This window comes from Arachis hypogaea, chromosome 2 (assembly GCF_003086295.3).
Source record: "Arachis hypogaea cultivar Tifrunner chromosome 2, arahy.Tifrunner.gnm2.J5K5, whole genome shotgun sequence".
NCBI lineage: Eukaryota > Viridiplantae > Streptophyta > Magnoliopsida > Fabales > Fabaceae > Arachis > Arachis hypogaea.
This window is the reverse complement of record NC_092037.1, coordinates 71588628-71612067: the sequence shown is the minus strand read 5'-3', so window position 1 is coordinate 71612067 and position 23440 is coordinate 71588628.

Genomic DNA, 23440 nt, shown 5'->3' with positions numbered 1-23440 from the left:
TTGTATTGAAAAAGTATAGGGCTTCATTTTTAATTAGTTTAGAATTTAATTTTGATGTATTTATACATGTATTTAATTATATAATATTATATTAATAAAATAATAAATTTTTTGTTGTGTGAATGATTATTTAAATAATAGATGTGATTAGATAATTACGTAAAATATTTTATATTATTAACATATTAAAATTTAATTTATTAATTAATATCAACTTTTTATTATAAATTTTTTTAACATTACTTTTTAGAAAATTTAGGATTTAGTATATAAAATTTTATGATTTATGATTTAAAATTTATCATAAAATAGTGATTTAAATAAAAAATATTAGAAAATCAATAAATTTATTAATTTTTTAATTATTAATTAGTTATTAATATTTAAAAATGTAAACTAAAAATATGTTATTAAATTATTAATTTAAAATAATTAAATTTATAATTAAAAATAATAAATAATAACCAAATTAAAAATAATAAATTTTGTTGATATTCTAATATTTTTATTAAAAAAGCACTGGTAAAGTTAATTTCGTAGTTGAAATCTATTGTATTATATATATAAAAAATTAAAATTAATGTAATTAAATGAATGATATATTCAGGTAAGGAAAAATAACGGGATGGGTGTGTAACTGTGTATGTATGTATATATATGTTTATTAAATGATATTAAATTTTTTAATAAGATTAAAAAAATATTTGTAGCTTTAGTAGTAGTAGTGAGTGCAGTGATGGAACAATAGTTGAAGTGTGTCCCAACCGAATGAAACTTTTGTTGGTCCGGTCTGTTCCCTTCCCCACTCTTGTTTGTTTTTTGCATGGGAATATTTTATTTTATTTTATTTTATTTATTTATTTAATTTAACACATACTAATACTATATATTCTCACGCGCCACCACATCATTCGTGATCATCTACGCACCCTAGCAGTCAAACTCACACATAAATAATATAAATATAAATAAAATTTTGTCATAGTGTGCTATAAGGATATATATAGATTAAGCATATTATAAAAAAAATTTAATGTTATTTATTATTTTTATGTATTAAAAATGTAAAAAATATTATTTTTGTAATAAATAATACTAAAATATTTTTTTATAATATGTTTAATCTATGTTTTTAGGACACACGAGAACAAAATTTATATAAATATACTATGCTTATTAATTTGAGTCATCTATAAATAGCGTTTGTTTAGTATCTATGTTTATCAGAGACATGGATACAATGACATACATTTACTGTTTGTTTGATGACACACAAATTTTAATAGACACAGTGGTACACAAGCATACATGAAATATATGTATTTGGTGTCTCTTTTCTCAGCTGAGACATTAATCTTAGACAAAGACATAGATTTTTGTTTACATTTTTACCCTCTTTCTCTTTTCAGGTCTTCCTTCTCCATCTCCCCTCCTCTCTCTTCTTCTAACATTGTCTCTCTCCGTCACTGCTTCATCTGCGACCGTCACTGCCATCACCATTGCCTTTGTCGTCACTACGCCCTTGTCTCTTCATCTTTCCCTTCTTGATTGATCGCTCTACCTTTACTTCTGCGATTTTACTTTCTGAGCCACTGCCGCTAGTGCTACTGATGTGATGTTGCCTCTACTCTACTTCTTTTTCGTTCATCTCCTCTCTCAAACATTTTTTTCAGATCTAGTTAGGCCAACTTTTTTTTTTTCTTTTTGTATCACATTCTTTTTTGCTTTTACTATTTTTTTAACCTGGCCTTTTTTATATCCCTCTCAAGTCTCATTTTTTTCTTTGTTTTTACTATTTTTCAGATTTTTTTTTCATCAATTTTTGTTATTAAAAAATAATTGTTAAACTGATGATTAAATTTTATTAGTGATATTCATTTGGATTGAAGGTTGAAAAGTTAGTTGTGATTGAAGAAGTCAGTAATAATGACGGTGGTAGTGGTGGTTATATTTGGAGTAAAATAGACATTTGAATTAAACGACTATGTTTTATGTATCATCACCAAACATATTACACAAATTTGTATATGTTTGTGTCTATATCTATTTGTGTATTTATATTTGTGTCTTTGTGTTCAAAAAACATCAACCAAATGGAACTATAGGGAAGGCGATGAGCTCCATAGAATCGGGAATCCCTCTTTCATTCTCTATCTCTGTTTAATAAAATATCTCCCATCTCCATCCCATCTTATTAGAGATCCGCATTTATTTCTTTCATTGGAGAGACGGATATCCGTGAATATCTATGAATATTTAGTTTTTTTTAAATTAACACAATTATAATAAAATTCAATGCAATTTAACTAAATATATCAAATTAAAATACAATTAAACACAAATTCAATATAACTAATATACACATAAAATATTTAATATGTAAATTAAAATAAAACAGGGACAGAGCTATATTGTAGCAAAGGGGGGCAATGGCCCCTAATTTTAATTTTTTTACATGTAAATTATATATAAATTTCAGTTTAGTCCCCCTTTAAAATTTTATTTTAGTCTTATTTTATTAAAAAAATATTTTTGGCCCCCTCTAATCTTTCATCTAGCTCCACCCCTAAAATAAAATAACACAAATATAAATAATTAGTTATTACAAATTTAAATATTATGTATATAATTAATTTGTTCCTTTATAAAAAAAATGAAAACAAGGTCTATTAAATATATATTTATATAAAAATATTTAAGTACTTTATTTTTGTGAAGATTCTATGAGTTTTCGCAGAAAAAGTAGTTCAATTTCTGCTCCACTCTTATTTATTCATAGGGGCAAGTTCGGTCTTTACAAAAATTTTACAGATTCTTATTAATTTTTTTCGTTACACAATTTTTGCGAATATTTATGCGTATGAGTTTTTTTGCCATTCCTAGTCACTTATGAGACTTGCTTTACATATTCCATGGCCAATTATTATTATTATTATTATTATTATTATTATTATTATTATTATTATTATTATTATTATTATTATTATTATTATTATTATTATTATTATTATTATTATCATCGTATTTGGTTGATTATAAATTAATGTAACCAAAATGTTTAATTATTAGGTTTTTGCTAATGAAATTTATTTAAGGGCTAAAATTAAATGATTTTTTTTACTCTTTAATTCATTTTTAATAAAATATTAAATTCATTTACATATGAAAATATTAAATTCAAATTTTTTAGAAAAATATTATAAAATTTATTTTTAATAAATCCAACTATATCTTAGAATTTCAATAAAATGAAATGTCGGCCTATAAATATGTAGTGGTGTATGTAAATTAACAATTTTGGTACAAAAAATAGATTTTTTTTTTGACAAAAAACGTTTCGATTGTTAATGATTTTGATTACAGAAGCAATGTTTTGACTATATAGGCATCGACGAGTAAACTAAAATCAAAGAAAGATAGTGTAAAAAACATAGAAGTCGAAAGGTAGTTATTGTCTTTCTATGAGCATTAAGGCTTGCTACTCAACCTTCAAATTGAGTGGAGAATATGGATGTAAAATTTAAGGAGTAAGCTGAAGAAAGCCTAAGACTTGAAGATCAAGGAAGACATGTGTGTCAAAACTTAGGAGTCAAGATTTTTCATGGTCAAAACAAGGTCATGGCTGAGAAAAAGGAGGAAGTAAGATCGTGGGCCAAGATTCTCCATGACAACTCTATCTCCATGGTCTATAAATAGGAGAAACTCAGAAGAGTTCTAAGACTTCTTCAAAAACACTAAATCATCACACAAAACTAGGTCAAAATTCTCAGTCTCCGTAATGCAACGGAAGAACATGGAACACAAGTGTATGTGAGTATTAGAAGTCCACTTTTATTTGCTTTTCTTTTGTTTTCTTTTTCGTTTCAATTTATTTCTTTGCTTTCAGTATTTTATTGTTACTTTGCTTTCTTTTAATTTTGATTTTAATCTTTCTTTCGTTTACTTATTTTCATTTATTTTCTTTTATCGCAATTCTTTATCATTTGCCACAATTCAAGCATCTCATACGGTTTTGACACTAACATTAAGTAATTTTCGAGTCGAATTCACTCTTTTTCAAAGGAGTCGTATCTGCTTCACGAACTAAGATCTTGATAGTTGATACAAGCTTGATTCAACACCCTGTTGAGATTTACCAAAAATCAAGTAAAATAAATTGGTACGTCTGGTGGGACACTGGGTTAAGTAACGGTCAAATATTGCATGCAATTATGCAGTGATAAGTTAATAATGACTAATAGTACCTCTACTTCGACGGATACGTCGAATAATGACATTGGTGAAAATACAAGAGGTCCAGAGGCAGAGGTTGGCCCATCAAGTCAAACGACGAACCCTGTTATCATAGCAGGAATTTCGTCGATTGTGCCTGCTACATGGCTTGCATATGGGTTACCTCCAAATTACTCTCCACTATTGGATAATTCTAACATGGGATATATAGGAGGTACAACCACGACAAGGAACAACCCCTTGTATAATCCTACACCTCTTATAGGATATCCTCCAGTGGGTATACCGACTCACTATAACCCTAATATGGTAAATTATAATGCTTATCAATATCTGATGAACAATCTGCCATATTTAGGGTCGGTGTCCATGTCTGCGCAACCTAATGTAGTAATGCTAAATGTCATTTCAACACAAGGCACAGGGGCAACTCCAATAAGGCTGCCAGTTGGTTTGAGAACGTGCCTCCATATTTCCAGAGATGTCGAGACAAGTTTCTGTCAGAACGTCTCCTAACATGGTCGAATCTTTGGCTGTGTTTAAACAATAAATTGAGGATAGCCATCATGATTTGGTCAATATGCTTACACAACAGATGACTACAGTTTTAAATCCTATAAAAAAAATAATGCAAGGATCAAGCAGATAGCTCGATGTGCCGATGATATTGCGAGAGCAGTCAATTGACCGTTTATACCACCAATAGGTGGAATGTGGGTTAATAATGCAATCTTTTAATAAATAATACAAATAATAAATAAGAATAAAAAATCACGTAAAATAAAAAAATCATATACTTTTTTCATATAAGATTAAGATATATTAAAAATTAAAAAAAAGAAAATACAAATGAATACATCAAAGGTTTTTCGGCACCCAGCCCTTCATCTTCATCATTGCTATGAAAATCCTCGCACCCAGTCCTCTCTTCGAGCCCTTCATCTTCATCACTATTGAGAACCTTTATTACTGATGAGAACCCTTGCACCCAGCCCTCTCCTCCGATCCCTATCTTGCAGCCCTCCGTCGCACCCTCTCTTTCGCACCCTCTCTGTCGCAACCCTCGCACCCTAACTGCAAGCCTCCTCCTCAGGTTCACAACCTCACACCCTCTCTCGCAACCCTCCATCAGCACTACTCCGTTGTCACTGCTTTGTTGGCACACCTTGCATCGGCGTGCCCTTTCTCAATCGACGATGTCTGTCGTAAACCCTAAACACCAAAGACATTGTTGCTTATCCCTCAATCGACGCTCAACCGTCACTACCTATCCCTCAATCAGCGCTCAACCCTCACCATGAATAGTACAAGGTAACTATTTCTTCCCTTTGTTTCTCTGTTCTTATGATAAGGACCATTATTTTGGTTTCCTGGCTGTGAATCCATAGTTGTAAGAACCGGACTGGACTGACCAATTCGATCGAAAAACTGGTGAACCGGTCAGGTAGTCGGTCCGGTTGAAGTGTCTGACCGAAGAAGGAAAAGAACCTATGATAACCGGTTTGGACCAGACAATTTTGATAAAACCGGTCATCCAGCGGTTTTAAATAATCGGCCAGTTCGTTTTGCTGATTTATATATAAAAAAAACTAAATCCCTAATCTCTCAAGCCTCACTGTCTCCATCTCTCAATCTCCCTATCAACTCTCAAGTCTCAGCCTCACTCAGCCTTACTCTGTCAATCTCATAGTCCTAAAAGAACTACCAGCCACCACCACCGCACGATTGCTACCACGATCATCGACTCCCCTGCTTCGTCTCCGTCACTGCGTCGTCGCCTCTAGAAGTCCTATGCGTGTGTCGTGTATTGTCGTCGACGCGATTCTCTCTTCCCGTCATTGGCTCGTCTGTATCTACCGGTTCCTGCACCTTCGGCCTCTGTTCGCGTCACATCGTCCCTGCGGCTTCACTTCGTCCACCATGCTATGAAATACGAACCCTTGACTTCCCTTGTTTTTCAGGTCAGTTTTCTCCTTTTTTATTCTATTGGGGCTTGAGGCATGCTTCTGATTGCTAGAGAATAAATGATTTTAGGGCTTGATGGACCTGTTGTGCAGCTACCAAAAGATCCGACGATGAGCTTCCAATTTTCAACACCTGGTTAGTGAGGTTCTCTTGCTAGATCTGGGTACTCCTTGGCTTATCTGCTGTTGTAGGATTGGTCTTGTATGTTGTGCATCATAACCAAAATGAAGAAGAGGACAAATATCTTTCTGAAAAAATATTACTATGCATATTCTCTGTTTGATAATTTGTTTGTTATGTTTGTTGATGAGTTTTTTTAAATTTTTAGAGTTTGATTATGACGAGGTTTGTGGTTGGTGCTTACTTTTATTGTTAACTTGGTGGGTATTGTGTTATTGTTTCTTCATTTTACATTCTAACTTCTGATAATTGAATTCATAATATTTTTCTCATTTCTAATAAATTGTGCTTTGAAATAAGTAGTAATAATAATAGAAAAATAGTTGGTACTTATTGAAATTTTTGGAGCAATTACAAAGTTTGTTGTGTGAAATGGTCCAATTCATAAATATTTTACATGGGACCGGTTTTACCGGTTCAACCAGTAATTTATCGGTTAAACCAATAAACTAGTGAACCAATAACTTGACCGGTTTGATTACCGGTTCAGTTCTTACAACTATGTGTGAATCTGTTCCTGTGTTGCAGATGTGAAAATGAAAGTTTAAATTTTGGCATATTAAATTTAGGAATATGTTAGGATCCAATATTTTTACCCAAAAAAAAACCTCAGAGAATTGGCTCTTGTGAATCTGTTCTTGTGAATCTGTTCCTGTGTTGCAGATTGTGTATTATCAAGTTTAATTGTGCTTGCTACCTATGCTGTTGTGTATTATCAAGGTATTCGTTTATCTAATTTAATCTAATATAATTGATTCAATATAATTGAGTTTGTTGAGTGCTATCAATGTCGTCATTTACTTTGTTGCTGCTAAGTGGTACGTTTACAAAGAGAAAAGGTTTGCTGAGGTTGGTATCGAATTGGAAGAACAAGAAAACTTTAGTAACTTCCATTACTTAATTAATAGGAATTCATATATATCACAACATAAATTTCTTTCCAAATTCAACTGTCTTCTTTTTTCTTTCTCTTTTTTCCCCTTATAACTACTGGTGCTTGTATTACTATGCTAAAAACAAGAATATCTTCAAGTTAAATTTAAGTGTCAGCGTTATTGTTTGTCATGTATGTAAGCTTGTAACCATAGTTTCTATGTGAATATATAAAGCATGTGGGATAGAGAAAATAGAAAGAAAGAAATAGTGAATAGTTTGCTTTGGAATTAAAGAATCTTGTTTAATTTGTACTCATCTAGCATTTTGTATTTTGTTTTCTTTCAAATGCATTAGTGAACCTCACCAAAATTTATTGGATAATGCCTAGCAGAGAATCATATGTACACCATGTGATATAATAGGACAAAAACATTATTGTATATTAACTTCTATTACTAGTACAACATCATTAGACAAGATAGATAAGATACACACACTTCTGTCTTCGTAATAGAAATTGATAGGAGCGGTTGAAGCATTTGACTTTTCATAGTATTATTTATGCGTCCAAGTGCTTATCTTGATGGTATCTAATATAATTGGTATTCATTCATGGTATCTTGTAGTTACTTGATCATATTGGTATTCAAGGAGAAACCTCTTAAATATATTGATATGTTTTTTCAAGGTTCTGAAAACCGAACCGGTCATCAAACTGTTTTAGTTACTGGTTCATTGGTTTATAGGTTCAATCGATTCGACCGTGATTGAACCGAAAAAACCATTTTATAATAATTAAAAAAATTACAATAGAACCTTAATAGAAGTTATTTTCTTCTAATAACTAAATATAACTACAGATACTTCTGACCAATTGTAACCTCTGCATGAGAGTACACAATTATAATTTTAGAGTAAATAAATTGTAACTTCTGTAAGATATGTAATTGGCACTTTTTTTGAACATATTCAACAAGTCTTCATGATTTCTTCAACCATTACATGTCGAATTTCAACCAACTTGCTCCCCATTAGTGCATAGTCAGTTTTACATACATATAGAAGAAGAAGCTTCATTATAAAGTGTGTTCAAGAACATGTGCAAAGCAATCGCACAAAAATCTATCTTTTTAATATATGCATGATAAATCAAGATTATAACCCTAAATCTGACTTCCATCCAGATAACATGATATAAGCAGGGTTGGACTTGCAAAATTAACATTATATAACCTAGTTATGTTTGTTTTATAAATACGATTACACAGATACATGATATTTTAAAATAAACCAAACAAACATGCATTCCAGAAATTACAACTCAGGAAAAATTCTCAAACTTTGAAGCATACTACTGTTAAATTATTTCCACTCCTAGTTATCAAAACCACTTTGATTATTCAAAGAACTATTCAGCAGCAACACACAATGGTTAATGCAGAATGCATTCACATATGGTGAAAACAGAACAATTGTTTCCCAGAACAATGGCTCGTTGATTTTTAGAACAGACTTTTCTTATTAGATGAAGTGAAAGTTAATATTGCAATGATGCACTACAACTCATAAAAGATTATAGGAAACAACATATCCAGGATTTCACCACCAATACAAACAGTTTCTGTGTTTTATAATTTACCGATCATAGAGTAGAAGATATCATTCTGATTTGATTTTCCATGTCACCACTTTCATGCATATATTCATCAAGAAATTAAATAAAATACAACAGATAAAAGAGGGGGTTGAAGGGGAAAAACAACAAAGTTCAATATTAATTAAGAACAATTATTCAACCTATTATTCAACCTAGTAATTCACAAATCAATTAACAATTATTCAACCCATAACAAGTTCACAGATTATTCAACAATAATTATTCAACAATTATTGTTAAAAAAATACCTAAAAGCTAGAAGCAATGAAGCATAGAACAGAGCTGGCGATGGAGGCAGGAACATAGCTTGCGATAGAGGAACAGAGATGGCACCAGCGGCGGTGGAAGAGAGCTTCGCGATGGAGGCAGGAGGCGAGCCCGGCGACTGGGCTTCCACTACTGAGAGTCTGAGACGTTAGCTGCACGAGCAGGAGTGAGGGACCGAGTGAGCTTCGAAGCTCCAACTTGCGACGGCGTCAAGATCAATCCGGCGGCTGAACTGAGCTCACCGGCGTTGAGAGGAATGACTAGCTCGAGGGTGATAGGAGGGACGAGGGAGAGAGTGTCCTGCTGCTGCGCCGTTGGAGAATTGGAGTGAGTTAGGGTTGGTAAGGGTTGGGAGGGTTACTGGTTAGAGATCATAATGCTAAACGGCTGCGTTTTGGCATTGTCTGGGCAAAATAAGAAAACCAGCCGGGTCCCGGTTCGCTTCGACTGACCGGTTATCGGCCGGTTTAGCGGTTCAACTCTGATTTTTAATTTTTGCGGTTTTGGCATTTAATCGAACCGTAATTCTCATCGGTTCACGGTTAAACTGGTTCGACCGGGTGGTTCGAACCGGTTTTCAGAACATTGGTTTTTTTTCACATTCACATTAGATATTCCATAAAGATAGCTGAACAGTTATATGATTTATTCAAGAGGAAGATAACGTAAGACTAGTGCAGAAAACTGGTCTGTAATTAAAGCAGATCAAAGGAAGAGGAATTGGCACAGCAATCCTTCTTCTTCTACTGTCTTGAAGAGCAAGTGCTAAAGGTATTTTCTTAATTTGAGTCAAGAGCTATGATCTAACTTAGTTGGTGCATCTTATTATGGTAAGCTTTTACAAAAAATTAGCTCAAAATAAATCAGTTATATATATATATATATATATATATATATATATATATATATATATATATATATATATATATATATATATAGCTCAAAATAAATCTAATTTTGATGTGAGTAAAATAATCTAAAATTTTTACACAGTTGCTCGATTACAACTGTTCTCATTCATACAATCAATGTAAAAAAGTAGTTTAGTTTTGTTAGGTGACTTTACCTAATTGAATGCATGTCTAAAATTGCTTAACTTGAAAGTACATTAAAGTTAAACTTTATAAATATGTCCTTGTGTGAGAGATTTTGTTTCTGGTGCTAAAATTTTATGAGAGTAATATTTATACAATAAGTTCTTTCTGGATCGCATCCGCAATGCCACAAAATAAATTAAGAGGATACAAATGAAGCGAAATGATTGGCTCACTTATAACAGAATCGATCTTGTGGATTGTAATGTTACTATTATCTATCTTGTTTCAGATTTTGCTGATTGGACTTGGGAGGAGTTCAATTTGATTTCTTTTAAATTAAGAGGATACAAAACTCTTACCACTAATGCTTTCTTTTATTGTCACAATTTGATTGGAAGATGGCAACAATGATAGCAAAGGGTTGCAGCAAAGGCAAAGCGTCTCGAGTTTTATGTGTCTGGTGAAGAGGTTAGCTTTTATTGGATTTTTTTCCTGCATCCTGGTATTGTAGTTTGGGATAATATTTGATTTCCCTGATGTGGGCACTGAAGTTTAACGTTTGATTTGTGATTGTGGTTTGGGTTTAGAGTCAGTTAACCTTCTCTAATTTGGTTGTATTTATTTTGTTTTGTGTCATGTGACAAAGCCTTGAGCAAATTGGTAACAGAGCAGAACGCCTTAGGATTAAATCAGATATATATTTAATATTTTGTTTTGATTTATGTATTCTCCAGTGGTCAGAGCAAAATGTTAAGTTGAATGATGCTGAGCACAAGTTAAAAGATCAAGGACGTCAACTAAAGATTCAACAGAAAAGAATTGGTTCTACTAAAAAGACAATTCATGCTTTGTATAAAAAGTTGAATCTCCCACTTTCTTTAACTTTGTCTGATCCTGTAGAAGATGAGCTTGGGGCTCTAGTGATGATGAGGATGATAATATAAGTGATTGATGTTAGAAGTATATATTTTTTCTGATTTAGATTAAAGAATTTTTAGGTGAATTAGTTAGTACATTTTATTTTATTCATGATATTTGACCTTTTTAAAGGCTTCCTTTGTTTTAGTTTAAGTATTTTTTTCATATTTTAGTTTGATTACATTTATGGACAAAAGTATTTTAATAATATATTTATTTAACTCTTTTATGGTAATTACCTTTTTCATGACTTTATTATGTGTTTATAATTTCGATGATGTAATATGAAAAAATGATTATGATGGTTTTAATATAGAAAGTAGATCGAATACAATTTATTTTCTAAAATTTTTACATATTAAATAGCAAATTATTTTGTATGAAAATTGTTTGAAATATTATATTAAATTTGTAGAAATTTGTGCGAAAATAATTTTTTTTTGTATCAAATTTGTTTCAAATAAGTAAATTCTTTTAAATTAAATTTGTCTGAAATTTAATTGAAAAGAAATATTTGATTTGACCAAAATTTGTTAAAAAAAATTTGTTATATTTGAATAAATTCGTTAGAAATTTGTCTGAAATAAAATATATTTTTTGTTTGAAATTTGTCTAAAATAAAATATTTTTATGTTTAAAATTTGTCTGAAATATATTGTCTTTATGTTGGCTAATCTGTCTAAAATTTGTCTCAAATACATTATAATAGTTAGAAATCTAGCAGATAAATGCCTATTTGAAATCTGCCACAAAATCATCTGAAAAGAATTTCGGACGAGATTTTCAAACAAAATGTAAATTAACAACAAGACTTTTGGGACAAAAAAAATTCGTCCCAATTTTGTTTGAAAAAATTTTTTGTCTCTAATTTATTCGAAATTTATTTTAATTTTGTCTCAAAATTCGTCCGAAAAAATCCTATTTCTATTAGTGGCAAAATGTTTAATTATTAGGTTTTTGCTAATGAATTTTGTTTAAGGGCTAAAATTAAATGAAATTTTTTTACTCTTTAATTCATTTCTAATAAAATATTTAATTCATTTATGTATCAAAATATTAAATTCAAACTTGTTAGTAAAATATTATAAAATTCATTTCTAATAAATCTAACTATATCTTAGAATTTCAATAAAATGAAATGTCAGCTTATAAATATGTAATGGTGTATGTCAATTAACAAGTGTTGGTATAAAAATAGATTTTTTTTGACAAAAAAGCGTTTCGATTGTTAATGATTTTGATTACAGAAGCAGTGTTTCGACTATAGAGGCATAGACGAGTAAATTGAAGTCAAAGAAAGATGGTGCAAAAAACATCGAAGTCGAAAAGTAGTTATTATCTTTCTATGAGCATTAAGATTTGTTACTCAACCTTCAAATTGAGTGGAGAATATGGATGCAAAACTTGAGGAGTAAGCTGAAGAAAATGTGGGACTTGAAGATCAAGGAAGTCGTGCGTGTCAAAACTTAGGAGTCAAAATTTTTCATGGTCATGACAAGGTCATGATTGAGAAAAAGAAGGAAATAAGATCGTGGGCCAAGATTCTCTATGGCAAGTCTATCTCCATGGTCTATAAATAGGAGAAACTAAGAAAAGTTCTGAGACTTTGATGATTGAATTTTTGACGGTTTAGAATTTCACCAATGAAGTCTCGTTGTAAAGTATAGTCTCTAAACCAACAATAATCTTTTCATACAAAAATTTGTTTGTCACAAGTACAAACCCCTAAAATCTATAAACCGAAGTATTTAAACCTCGGGTCGTTCTCCCTAGGAATTACAATAAAGTGTCTTGTTATTGGTTGTGAGTTATTTTGGGGTTTTTGAGATTTTAGACAAGAATTATAAATGGCAAAGGAAATAAACTAACAACTAACGAAGCTCTTGGCAAGATATGAGAACTAGAAGTCCTATCCTAGTTATCCTCCTCAATTGTGACAACAAATTGTCCATTGCTCCCACTTAGTTAACCTCTAGCCATGGAGAAAAGTCAAGTGGATGAATCAATTTGATTCCTTAAGTCCTAATCAACTTCCAAGGGAAAGACTAGCTTTAGAGGCATTCAAATCAATTAGCAACTTCTAATTATCAATCAACAAAGGAATTAGATAACTCAAGAGTCACTAATTACTCTACCTAGGCCAAGAGGAACAAAACCTACACTAAAACCCAACCAAGTTTTTCATCAAACACTTGGAAGATGCAAAAGAAAAGAAAAGCAAATTGACAACAAGAATAGAATCTAACAACAATTATTGAAAGGAATTAACAACAACAATCAAAAGAAACACAATTATTATGAATTACCTTGAATTGAATGGAAAGAAAATGGAAGAAACAATAGTAGATCTACAACAAAGCATAGAAACAACATAAAGGAAATTACAACAAAAGAATAGAGGAAGATGAATGTAACAACAAAGAATTAAGAGGTAGAAGTAGGTGAGAGCAAAGATTAAAACCTAGAGCTAAGAACTAAACCTAAACCTAATCCTAATCTTAATCTTAGAGAGAAGTGAGAGCTTCTCTCTCTAAAACTAACTCTAAACTAATCCTAATGAGTGTAAATGATGCTAAGTTATTAATTCCCTTCAATCCTTGGTCCTTTAAATGCATTTTGGCGCCAAAGTTGGTTGCAATTTGGGCCCCACAGCTCTCAGAAGTCGCTGGTCATGTTTTCAATTAAAAAATCATGTGCGACCATCGGCGTGTATGCGTACAGCGTGCGTACGCACACATAGGGATTTTCGCAATTCGCGCGTAGGCGCATAGTGCGCACGTACGTCCCTGGGCTTTTTCGAAATCTTTGACTTTTCATGATTCCTCTACTTTGCATGCTTTCCTCTTCATTTCTTTGGTCCATTCCTAGCCTTTTTCAATCTGAAATCACTAACAAACAAATCAAGGCATCTAGTAGAATCAAAGGTGAATAAAAATCATCAAATTAAAGCCTAGAAAGCATGTCTTCACTCTTAAGCATAAATTGGGAAACAATCATGAAACCATGCTATTTCATTGAATAAATATGGGTAAAAGGTCATAAAATCTCCTAAATTAAGCACAAGATAAACCCTACAAATGGGGTTTATCAACCTCCCCACACTTAAACCAAGCATGTCCTCATGCTTAAACCAAGAGAAAGCAAAGGGTATCAACATTTATTCAATGTAAACTAACTAAATGCAACCTAAACTATATGCAACTATCTAAATGCATGCAATTGCTTGGTTAAAATAAATCAATACCCAAGAGAACATATATGCACAAGGGCCTAGGACTAGCAAGTCTAATCCACAATTGAATTGAGTTATTAAATATTTTTACAAACTTGCATGAAAAGTGATGATTGTAGGTGGAAACATGTAATCGAGCAATCGAACCCTCACCGGATGTGTTTGCACTTTATTCGCTCAAGTGTTTAGGGTTGATTCACTCAATTCTCTCCTAATCATGCTTTTCAAGATTTGTTTTTCTTCTAACAATCAACATTTATTCCATGCATGCATACAAGTATCATGAGGTCTTTTCTTTAGGTTGTAATGGGACTAGGGTCAAGGTAGGATGCATATTTGGTCAAGTGAGCTTGAAATTTGAATCTTTGATAAGCTTAAACTTCCCACCTAACCTATGACATCCTATACAATTAAGTTCTAACCTAATTACTCATTTTTCACTTTTTCACATACTCATATATCCCTTTTCGTTTCACAACACTTATGCATTGATTTTATTGAGCTACACTTTGCTTTGGGGCATTTTGTCCTCTTTTTATTTCTTTCTTTTTCTTCTTTTTCTTTCTTTTCTTTTTCATATTATTTTTCTTTTTCTTTTCTTTTTCTTTTTTTTCTCATTTTTCATTTTTTTTCTTTCAAGCTATATACAAGAACATCAATGCATAAGGCCTATACATTTAATCAATACATGAACATGCACCCAATTCCCAAATATTTACAATAACAATACAAAGCTACCCTTTTATTCACCCAATGTCCCAAGATTCCCACACTTGAATGTTACACACACACTAGCCTAAGCTAATCAAAGATCCAAATAAGGACATTTATTGTTTTCCGCTTTAAGGCTTGTAATGTGCTAAATTAAGGACAAAGTGGGTTAAGCGTAGGCTCAAATTTGGCTAACAAAGGAAGAAAAAAGGTAAGGCTATTTGGGTAAGTGAGCTAAATGAAGTGATAGCCTCAATCATATAAATGCATGAATACACAACATAATGGACATAAAGAATCAAACAAATCAAAGATCATAATCATAGGAAGAGAACAATTGCACACAAGAAGGAAAAATAAGTGGTTATAAGATGTAACCACACCATTAGGCTCAAATCTCACTTGCTTATATTCTTAGCTCAAAAATATGATCCACAATATATGTGATTCAAGCAAGTTTAATGAAAAGTTTTCACTCAAATCAATTGAGGTGCCCTATGGATAGAAATCTTAGAAGAATCTTATTATTTTGCAAAATAAGAAAATACAAGTAAAAATTCTAAAAACCTAAAATAAAATGCAAAAGTATTGGATTTAGAAATTTGTCACCCAAAATCACCGAACGGTCGGACGACCTCCCCACACTTATAAGTTTGCACCGTCCTCGGTGCACTCAAAGATGAGCAAGGGGGTATGGCGACTCTCCGGGTTGCTACCTTCAGCTGGTAGGTCAACCGGTTGCTGTATGTTCTTCTTCTTGCTTCCATGTTTGCTTGTGGTGTATTGTTCATAAAAAATAGAAAATAACACCATAAGATAACAAGAGATAAAAGCAAGGAAGCATAATTATTGGAATGAGGTACTAATCACTAGAATGAGGTGAGTGAATTAATGTGACATTAATGACAAATAAGCATGTGAATTCTAAATTGCGTGGTTTAGAACACCCACTAGCATAAAAAGTGATGTCACAAAAGAAGCATGCACTTCACTTATCCTAGTGTACTCGAGATGCTTTAAGTGAACTTGTAAGGTAAAACAAACATTGAAGAAACATGAAAACATTCAAGTCAAACATATATGGATGCATAGAATCATGAAATACAATGCATTAGGATAAATGCACAACATCCATCAAGAAATTGCTTAATAGAGGAAAAAGATTCCAATTACATGATGGCTAGCTACAACCTGCAATTCAAAAGAGTTACAAGCTCGAAGGCAATTCTCATCACTTGGTATTTTTCAAAAGGTAAGCATGAAAAACTCAAAACCAAGTAGCAAAATATAACCTCAATCATAGAATCCAACAAAGATTATCTAAAAACATTCATGCTAAAATAACATTTAGGCAATAAAGGGGCAACAATGCATAGTAAACAAAGTCAATAATCCAACACTTATAATGAAAAGAGAGAAAATAAAATAAAAACTAACTAAAACTAACTACTTAACTAACCAAATAACTAATTAACTAACTCAAATAGATGGTTATCAATGGTATTTGGAAGTGTTGGATGAGGGGTAGGAGGAGGGAAGAAGAAAGGAGAAGGAAAGAAATAGAAGGAAGAGAAGAAAAGAAATGTTTGAAATAAGGGCATCCGCGCGTACGCACGCATGGCGCGCGCGCGCGGATGGGTGAGTAGAGAGGGGGCGCGGACGCGTACGATGCACGTCCGCGTGGGTGGTTGGCCATGCCAGGAGCTTAATGTTGGCCCAGAGTTGGCGCAACTCTCGGCCTGAAGTATAGTGCCGCATCTGTGAAGGGGCGCATACACGCACAGCGTGCGTACGCGTCCCTGCTCCCTTTTTTTCCTTTTCTTTTTCTTTTGTTTTTCGAGAGTGACGCATGCACGCCATGCGTGTGTACGCATGAGGTCGTTTGTGCCCCAGGCATAATGCACGCACAACGTTCGCATAACTCTCGGGTTATTGGCTGGGGGTGGAACTTCTGCATCCACGCGTGCGCGCCATGTGCGCTTGCACGTGGATGGTCGAAAATGCTTGGAGTGCGCGTACGCACCATGTACGCGTACGCGTGGATGGTGCTCTATTTTTTCAAAATTTTTCCAAGTTCTTGCACCAAACCAAGCCTTCCAAACCTCCAAACAGCTACCAAAACACCTTAAAACCTTATTTAACATACTAACTATCAAATAAACTCAACCAAATAATCTAAACACGAAATTAAACTAATTCTACCAATATGTACAAAAGAGAAAATGAAAGGATTTTACCATGGTGGGGTGTCTCCCACCTAGCACTTTTGTTTATTATCCTTAAGTTGGACTTATGGGGAGCTCCTCTCAAGGTGGCTTGTGCTTAAATTCATCTTGGAACTCCCACTAATGCTTGGTTTTCCATTGTGCCCCAAGATTTCTCATTTGTTCCACCAAGTGTTGATGGAGTTCTTCACAAGCTTGGGGCTCCCAAAGCTTATCCCGAGATCCCACACTTTATTTTCACACCCGTCTTGAAGTTGATCATTATTATTAGTCCATCCGGGTGGTAGGCATGATAAATTCTCAATATAGTGGCCAACAATCCTCCTAGACCTATCTAGTTGAGCACTACTCCAACCTTTATATCTCATGTTTGAAGCATCAACCATAATGAGCCTTGATTTGCAACGCCAACCACAAGACATTTTTTGTTTACGCTTCATCCCACAAAGCTCCCTAAGTTGACCATCCGTTTCAAGTAAGCCATACTCAAGTGGGACAATAAAGCTAATAGAAATGAGTTTTACCCACTCAAGTGAAGGAGTAGATGGCAACCTAGGCAAAGATGATTTCGAGATTATTGACAAAGCATATTCAACTCCCATCCTTCTATTTCTAAGGACTTCCATCTCCTCACAAGATCCCTTAATCTCAATCCTTTGTTCAACAATTTTATCTAAGCCTTTTCCCTTACTTAATTCATAAATGGGAGGGTGAGAGAAATTTACCTCCACATTACTTTCCATCTCATCGGGAGAAGGTTCTTCAAGTTCAAAGGATCTACCACCACTAGAATTTGATGCTTGCTCTTCATTGCCATGGGAACTCAATTCTTGTTCTATCCCATCCAAGTCTTCATATAGAATATGCCTTGGAGGTTGTGCACATCTCTCCTCAACATCAATTTCAATCTTCTTGGAAGGGTCTTCTTCAACTCTAGGTTCCCATAGAGGTTCCGCATCTCCTAAGTCTTCAACCATTTCTTCCTTTTCTTCGATAATCCTAGCTTCCTCCAATTGTTCTAATACAAAGCAACTTCCCTTATTTCCCACCAGAGTTTCCAATCTCTCCTTCATGCTATGTTCTTCATTCGATTCTCCACATGTAACCATGGGAGTTCCTTGAGTGTTCAAGCATTGGGAGGCTAATTGATTTGTTACCGCATCCAAGGCGGCCATGAAATTTTGCACATCCCTTTTCATCTCTTCTTGCCCTTGAATAAGAACACTAAGGATTTCATCCATTAGAGATTGGGGTGGGTGGAAGGGTTCATCAATTTGGGGGAAGGGTTCATAGTAGGAAGGTAGTTCTTCTTGGTAGAGTTGTGGTGGTTCAATATTTTCCATTTTTTCCACTTGTTGCACAACACACTCCATGGTTGCTTGAAATTGATCCAATGCTTCTTTGAGACGATCCCTTGACTCTTGTTCTTCTTGGATGTCATGAGTAGGATCATAAGGCTCTTGGATTGAAGGACATGAGTATTCTTTCATGGGAGGTTGTGGTGGAAAGTAGTATTCATCTTGTGGTTGGAAATTTTCATATATTGGAGGTGGTTCATCTTGGTAATAATATGGAGGGGGTGGCTCTTGAAAATGTTGATGTTGGAGTGGTGATGGCTCTATGTGTGGTTCATATGGATCATATGGTTGTTGGTAGGATGGATATGGATTAGGGTCATATGAAGGTGGTTGGTGAAAAGAGGCTTGTGAGTATGGTTGAGGGCTATGTTGAGGACATGACTCATAGGCATATGGTGGTGGTTCTTGATAGTCACAAGGAGATTCACCATAGCCATTGGATTGGTATGCATCATAGAATGGCTCTTCTTCATAGTGCATTGGTGGAGGTTGTTGCCATGAGGAGTGATCATATGCATATGGCTCCTCCCACCTTTGAGTGTCCCATCTTTGATACACATTCTCATTGAAGTTCTCATCACCTACAACATAGTTGTAATCACACTCATAGCCAAAGTGAGAATTTATAATGGAAAGAGAAAACAAAAATCAAAAGATAATAGAAAACAAAAGAAACAAAATTCTACAACTAGCAAATAAAGCAAAAAGCAAGATATTCACACTATTCACATATGTACAATAACCAATAACATAACACCATTGCAATTCCCCAGCAACGACGCTATTTTGATGATTGGATTTTTAATGGTTTAGAATTTCACCAATTAAGTCTCATTGTAAAGTATAGTCTCTAAACCAACAATAATCCTTTCCTACAAAAATTTGTTTGTCACAAGAACAAACCCCTAAAATCTATAAACCGAAGTATTTAAACCTCGGGTCATTCTCCCTAGGAATTACAATAAAGTGTCTTGTTATTGGTTGTGAGTTATTTTGGGGTTTTTGAGATTTTAGACAAGAATTATAAATGGCAAAGGAAATAAACTAACAACTAACGAATCTCTTGGCAAGATATGAGAACTAGAAGTCATATCCTAGTTATCCTCCTCAATTGTGACAACAAATTGTCCATTGCTCCCACTTAGTTAACCTCTAGCCATGGAGAAACGTCAAGTGGATGAATCAATTTGATTCCTCAAGTCCTAATCAACTCCCAAGGGAAAGACTAGCTTTAGAGGCATTCAAATCAATTAGCAACTTCTAATTATCAATCAACAAAGAAATTAGATAACTTAAGAGTCACTAATTACTCTACCTAGGCCAAGAGGAACAAAACCTACACTAAAACTCAACCAAGCATTTCATCAAACACTTGGAAGATGCAAAAGAAAAGCAAAGCAAATTGACAACAAGAATAGAATCTAACAACAATTATTGAAAGGAATTAACAACAACAATCAAAAGAAACACAATTATTATGAATTATCTTAAATTGAATGGAAAGAAAATGGAAGGAATAATAATAGATCTACAACAAAGCATAGAAACAACATAAAGCAAATTACAACAAAAGAATAAAGGAAGATGAATGTAACAACAAAGAATTGAGAGGTAGAAGTAGGTGAGAGCAAAGATTAAAACCTATAGCTAAGGACTAAACCTAATCCTAATCCTAATCCTAATCCTAGAGAGAAGTGAGAGCTTCTCTCTCTCTAAAACTAACTCTAAACTAATCCTAATGAGTGTAAATGATGCTAAGTTGTTAATTCCCTTCAATCCTTGGTCCTTTAAATGCATTTTGGCGCCAAAGTTGGTTGCAATTTGGGCCCCACAGCTCTCAGAAGTCGCTGGTCATGTTTTCTATTAAAAAATCATGTGCGGCCATCGGCGCGTACGCGCATAGCGTGCGTGCGCGCACATAGGGATTTTCGCAATTCGCGCATAGGCGCATAGTGCACACGTGCGTCCCTGGGCTTTTTCCAAATCTTTGACTTTTCATGATTCCTCCACTTTGCATGCTTTCCTCTTCATTCCTTTGGTCTATTCCTAGCCTTTTCAATCTAAAATCATTAACAAACAAATCAAGGCATCTAGTGGAATCAAAGGTGAATAAAAATCATCAAATTAAAGCCTTGAAAGCATGTCTTCACTCTTAAGCATAAATTGAGAAACAATCATGAAACCATGCTATTTCATTAAATAAATGTGGGTAAAAGGTCATAAAATCTCCTAAATTAAGCACAAGATAAACCCTACAAAAAAAAAAGCAATAAAAAGGGGACAAAATGCCCCAAAGCGAAGCTCAATAAAGTCAATGCATATGTGTTGTAAAGCGGAAAGAAAATGCATGAGTATGTGAAAAAGTGAGGAATGGGTAGTTAGATTAGTACTTAATTGTATAGGTTATTATATAGGTTAGGTGGAAAAGTCTAGGTTAATCAAAGATTCAAATTCTAGTCCACTTAATCATATATGATCTTACCTTGACCCTAGCCCCATTATAACCTAAAGAAGAGACCTCATGATACTTGTATGCATGCATGAAATATATGTCGATTGTTAGAAGAAGAACAAATCTTAAAAAGCATGATTAGGAGAGAATTGAGAGAATCAACCCAAACACTTGAGCGAATAGAGTGCAAATACATCCGGTGAGGGTTTGATGCTCAATTACATGCTTCCACCTACAATCATCACTTTTCATGCAAGTTTGTAAAAATATTTGATAGCTCAATTCAATTGTGGTTTGGCATGGTTGTCAATACCTTTGGCCTTTGTGTTTATATTTGTATTCTTGGAAATTGATTTATTTTGACCAAGCAATCGCATTCATTTAGATAGTTGCATATAGGTAGATTGTATTTAGTTAGTTTCCATTGAATAAATGCCATGCCCTTTACTTCATTCTTAGTTTAAGCATGAAGACATGATTGGTTTAAGTGTGGGGAGGTTGATAAACCCCATTTGTAGGGTTTATCTTGTATTAATTTTAGGAGATTTTAATACCTTTTACCCACATTTATTCAATGAATTAGCATGATTTTGTGATTGTCTCCTTATTTGTGCTTAGATGTGAAAACATGCTTTTTAGGCCTTTAACTTGATGATTTTAATCTCCCTTTGATTCTACTAGATGCCTTGATGTGTTTGTTAGTGATTTCAGGTTGAAAAGGCTAGGAATGGATCAAAGGAGTGAAGAGGAAAGCATGCAAAGTGGAGAAATCATGAAAAGGCAAAGAGTTGAACTCGCCCATGGATGCGCGCGCGCACCAGGAGCTTACGCGCACCTTGCAAATTACCCCATGGATGCGTACGCGCACTGTACGCATACGCGTCGATGCTGATACTTGATTTTTAAGCGAATTCGCGCCCAGCAAATTCTCAGGAGTTGTGGGGCCCAATCCTAACCAACTTTGGTGCCAAAGATGCTATTTAAAGCCAAGGATTGAAGAGCAAAGGGACTTTTGATCATTCACACTCATTAGGATTAGTTTAGAGTTAGTTTTAGAGAGAGAAGCTCTCACTTCTCTCTAGGATTAGGATTAGGATTAGGATTAGGTTTAGTTCTTAGATCTAGGTTTTCATTCATGCTTTCTTCTACTTCTACCTTTCAATTCCTTGTTGTTACATTCATTCTTCTTCTATTATTTTGTTGTAATTTCCTTTATGTTGCTTCTATGTTTTGTTGTAGATCTACTCTTGTTCCTTCTATTTTCTTTCCATTCAATTCAAGGTAATTCATAATAATTGTGTTTCTTTTGATTGTTGTTGTTAATTCTTTTCAATAATAGTTGTTAGATTCTATTATTGTTGTCAATTTACTATGCTTTCCTTTTTTGCCTTCCAAGTGTTTGATGAAATACTTGGTTGGATTTTAGAGTAGAATTTTATGCTCTTGGCTTAGAAAGGTAACTTAGAAACTCTTGAGTTACTAATGTCCAAGTAATTGATGATTGGGAGCCATTGACTCTAGTTCTCACTAATTGAATTAGTGGAGAGTTAGGACCTATAAACTTGGATTGATATTTACTACTAGTTAGAGGATGATTTAATGAGATTAATCTTTGCCAATTCTCATATTGTGGTTAGTGATTAGGATAGAGATCCTTGACCACCAACCCTTGCCAAGACCTTTTTAACCATTAGTTTATTTTCTTGCCATTTATCTTTCATGTTTCTTATCAAAACCCCAAAAATAACTCATAACCAATAACAAGATACTTTATTGTAATTCCTAGGGAGAACGACCCGAGGTTTAATACTTCGGTTTATAGATTTTAGGGGTTTGTTACTTGTGACAAACAAATTTTTGTATGAAAGGATTAGTGTTGGTTTAGAAACTATACTTGCAACGAGATTTCATTTGTAAAATTCTAAACCGTCAAGAATCTAATCTTCAAAATGGCGAACCCCGGCAACGGCGCCATTTTGATGATTGGATTTTTGACAGTTTAGAATTTCACCAATGAAGTCTCGTTGTAAAGTATAGTCTTTAAACCAACAATAATCCTTTCATACAAAAATTTGTTTGTCACAAGTACAAACCCCTAAAATCTATAAACCGAAGTATTTAAACCTAAGGTTGTTCTCCCTAGGAATTACAATAAAGTGTCTTGTTATTGGTTGTGAGTTATTTTGGGATTTTTGAGATTTTAGACAATAATTATAAATGGCAAAGGAAATAAACTAACAACTAACGAAGCTCTTGGCAAGATATGAGAATCAGAAGTCCTATCCTTGTTATCCTCCTCAATTATGACAACAAATTGTCCATTGCTCCC